Source organism: Nomascus leucogenys, chromosome 10 (genome assembly GCF_006542625.1).
Source record: "Nomascus leucogenys isolate Asia chromosome 10, Asia_NLE_v1, whole genome shotgun sequence".
NCBI classification, from domain to species: domain Eukaryota; kingdom Metazoa; phylum Chordata; class Mammalia; order Primates; family Hylobatidae; genus Nomascus; species Nomascus leucogenys.
The window spans coordinates 192222-196930 of NC_044390.1; positions in this window are offsets into that span (position 1 = coordinate 192222).

A 4709-nucleotide genomic window follows, 5' to 3' on the forward strand; every position below is an offset into this window, starting at 1 on the left:
CCTTTAATCTTAGGGGTTCTGTTGGGATAGGTTGAGAAAATGAATGGATAGAGTGGGGTGTGCCTTTTGGGGGCACAAAATCTGCCTAAGGGCACAGTAGAAGAGTGGGTAGTTGCTCTGTCCTATTGTAGCCTACTTTGCATTGCTATATGAAAGAGTGGGAAAGACTGAAAGGCTCTGGATTGAACATAGTGGCCTGTTTCAGTTACCGTAGGGCCCAGAGCTTACCCAGAGGAAAAATAAATTCATCTACAACACTAAAATAGTCACAGGGTCACTAAGGCAAAGACCTAGAGGGGTCCAGGGAGGACTCTTATGTGCATAGAGAAACACTGGATGTGAGGTAATAACTAGGGATTTGGGGAGACTGGTGAACTAGGGCACATGCCATCATGGACAAAGGAATAGCCATAGTTCCCCATCAACTGGGACTGTGCAGGGTGAGGGTGTGCAGAACAACTCCAGAGCTGCAGACCTTTGTATTTGCCGTGTTAAAGTTTTTGCCACAGTTAAAGCAGATAAATGCAATGTCATGTACCTTCACTTCACCTCTCTCAAACTGTATCTTGGCACCCATCACTCCCCAGGTAGGAACTGGGAGCTGAGAGAAGCGATAGCCTGATGTCCAGGAAAGTGGTTTTTGTAGTCTGGCCAGGGTTTCTGGTCACTAACACACAATTCATGCCTTCACAGTCTTGCTGGCCAACAGAGTGGGCACAGGCAGATGGGGGCATTGAACACAGTTGACAGACCTGGTATTTTAGAAGGAGCTAGAGATCCAGAACCTTGTAGAATATGGTGTTTGGCACCTTTTTTTTTTTTTTTTTTTGATATGGAGTCTTGCTCTGTCGCCCAGGCTGGAGTGCAGTGGCGCGATTTTGGCTCACGGCAAGCTCCACCTCCCGAATGGCTCACGCCATTCTCCTGCCTCAGCCTCCCGAGTAGCTGGGACTACAGGCGCCTGCCACCACACCCGGCTAATTTTTTTGTATTTTTAGTAGAGACGGGTTTTCACCGTTAGCCAGGATGGTCTCAATCTCCTGACCTCGTGATCTGCCCACCTTGGCCTCCCAAAGTGCTGGGATTACATGCATGAGCTGCTGCGCCTGGCCGGCACCTATTTTTAAAAGCTTATTTACCATGTAATTTCAGCATCATCACATGTGAGCTGTTGCTGTTTGACCTCCCTCATACAAGGAAGTACTCATGAGAGCATTGGCTGGGATGTGAACAGGAGTCCCCATAAAGGAGAGGCCTGGCCAGGTGCAGTGGTGCACACCTATAGTCCTAGTCGCTTGAGAGGCTGAGGCAAGAGGATCTCTTGAGCCCAGGAAGTTGAGTTCATCCTGGGCAACATAGCAAGGCCCCATCTCTAAAAAAGAAGAGTGGCCTGGGCTCATATCACTGAACAGCAATTTCAGCAGCCACTGCTGCTTCCACATCTGTCCTAGATCCCTCTCTGTTCTCCCTGCCTATGTGAATGTCACCTAACAGGCTCAGCAGTGGGATATGTGACAGGACTAGTACTCCATGACTGGTCGTTCCTCACCCTGACCATGGCACCCTTGCCCTGCCAAAGACTGTACTCCTGGCTGAACGTTAGGCAGTGTACTCCAGGTAGAAACCCCACACGGGAGTGGATCAAACCTTCACCAACAATAGACCATTCATGGTGAAGACCACCTTTTCAGATGTGACATGGCTCACAGTAAGAGCACTTTTTAGTTCATGCACAGCAGAATTCATAAGTGAGAGGACTGGAGGGCCAGGCATTTGTGAAGGCTTTCCAGGGTAACTACCCCCTTCCGGCACTGGAGTACCAGAATAATGAGAAGCTCAAAAGAGAATGTGGAAAGGCCTTCCTTTCTCCATCACCAGAGCACTCATGGCACAGGGAAGCCATGAAGAAGAGCTGAGTGAGAAGATGCTGCCACACAGCTCTAACATCAGATAACACCGGGCAGACCATGATAGGGAGAAGCCCTTCAAGAGCAGTGGCTATGGGAAGACATGAAGACTTTTGCCCTCTTCAACCACCTAAGAACCCACACTGAAGAGAGATCTTTAAATACTTGGTATGAAGAAAGATCCTCAAGAAGAAATCAATTCTTATCTATAATGAAAAAATTCACAGTAGAGAAAACCCCTGCATGTAACGGATGTGGGATGGTCTTCAGTCACCTCTCCTATGTGAGAAAGCAATATAAAGTACCTATGGGAAAAAGGCATTACAAGTGCAGTGAAAATGCGGAAGCCTTCAGCTATAGACACCTCCTTTTAAGAAAAATCACCAGAGAATTCACAAGAGAGTTATGGGCAACAAATGTGGGAAAGCCACAGCTCCCAGAATCTTAGGTGGCACTGTATTACTGTTATTGCAGAAGCCATCTGTATTAGTTACCTATTGCTGTGTAACGAATTACTCAAAACCTAGTGGCTTAAAACAGTAGTCACTATTTCACCGTCTCTATAGGTCAGGAACTTTGGTGCAGCTAGCTGACTCCTCTTCAGGGTTTCTCACAAGGCTAACATCAAGATGTCAGCTGGGGGTGTGGTCATCTGAAGGCTTGACTGGGGAAGGCTCTGCTTCCAAACAAACTCACGTAATTGGCAGCATTCAATTTTTTTGTGGGCTGCTGGACTGAGGGCCTGTCTGTTGGTCTGAGACCTCCTCCAGTTCTCTGCCACATGGGCCTCTCCAAAATGGCAGCTTGTCGATCAAAGCTTGTAAGCTGATAATGCAATGGAGAATACCAACAAGTCAGTCATTTGTAACCTAATAACAGAAGTGAGATCCCATCATCTTTGCTATATTTTATTTGTTAGAAGCAAGTCACTTGGTCCAGCCCACAGTCAAGGGGAGAGGATTACACAAGAGCATGAATATCAGAGGCAAAGATCATTGGAAGCCACGTCCAAAGCTGCCTGCCATACTGTCTCATCTCTGCCACCTGGCAAGATCTCATGATGTGTATCAGCCTCCCTCACCGTGCTAAGGGAAAGCAGACTATACTCCCTTTTCCATTCTCCAGAGAGAATTACATATAGTCTGAGCCTTTGAGTACCCTCATTTTCTTTCCCACTGATGGCTTTAGATTTTGGTATGATAATTCTTGCTAAGATCTGAGATGGTGTCTTCTGGAGCTTTCCAGAAAAGGTTTCTTGGCCAGGCACAGTGGCTCACACCTATAATCCCAGCACTTTGGGAAGCTGAGGCAGGCAGATCATGAGGTCAGGAGATCGAGACCATCCTGGCTAACATGGTGAAACCCCACCTCTACTAAAAATACAAAAAATTAGCCAGGTGTGGTGGTGGGCGCCTGTAGTCCCAGCTACTTGGGAGGCTGAGGCAGGAGAATGGTGTGAACCTGGGAGGCAGGGGGTGCAGTGAGCCAAGATCGCGCCACTGCACTCCAGCCTGGGCAACAGTGCAAGACTCCGTCTAAAATTAAAAAAAAAAAAAAAAAAAAAGGTTTCTCTTCGTGGACATTGTTTGCATCTACATGTGACACTTAGGAATGATTTGTTTGGTCTCAATCACCCAGTCCTGGATCTGCCTGTCTCTCTCTGAGATAATAAAGGCCTTAATGTGTAGCCACTTGCATCAGAGGCGGTGAGGTGGTTTGAAACAATTCATCCTAATATAAAAAGAACAGCTTTTGTGGGGGGCACTGAGTGTCTCAAACAGCTGCATGGGCAGGAAGAGTGCTCAGTCCAGTTTTGGTTGAATTTGCCTTGTTGCCCTAAGGCCTCCTGTGAAAGACTGACAGGCTTGGACTGAATCTTGTGATCTGGACACCAAGGGTCAACTGTGGGCCCAGAGCTAGCTCTGAAGAACGGGGTAGTTTCTTTGAACCTCCACAGCAAAAGTTTGGTCCTCTATTCCCAGTGCATGTCCCACTTTACTAGCTATCTCTCCCAGTACCTGCCCATGGCTCATGACTCATGAAATATAGAACTCAGTAGGCAGGTATAACTGGTTCAGACCTGCCAGGGCTATGTGGAAACTATCATTGTTACAAAAACCCTAGGTGTGGAGAAGACTGTGGTAGACAAGAGGGGACATGTCTATTCTAAAGGCACATCAGAAACTTCTAATGACTATGGCCAAGTGAGATAAGGGTGTATAGAACTTCTCAGGACATGCAGACCTATGTGTCACTCATAACTGAAATTCAAATAAATGTTTTGTGGATTTCCTGTGGACTCCCTGGGCTGTTCATCTCATGGCCATCACTGCACAGGTAGGCACCTCAAGACAGCGAAGACAGAAATCATGGTCTGGATTGGCTTATGTGAGTAGTCAGGGTTTCTTGACAGTCATATGGCCATGGCCTTCATAATTCCACTTCTGGTGGCCACCAAGCAGGTCTTTCCCTCTTAAGGGGTGGGGAGACAATATGGTGGAGTCAGTACAGATTTCCCATATCTCCTGGTTTTCCAGGAAGAGCCAAATATTCAGATTTTTATGTGGCATGTGATTTTATAAACTTTGAGAATCATTTCCAAAAACATTTCAATGCAAACTCAGTTCACCAAAACTATAGGTTGGCTTTAGATATTTCCCTGGGTCCTCCTGAGGCCTAGGGGAGAAAAGACCAGAAATCCTCTGACATGAGAATCTTTGGCCTGTGGTGTCCATCCATACTGTATGATGGATCAAAGGCCACTGCAGCTGCCACGTCTCCTGGAAGCCCCTGAGGGGATGG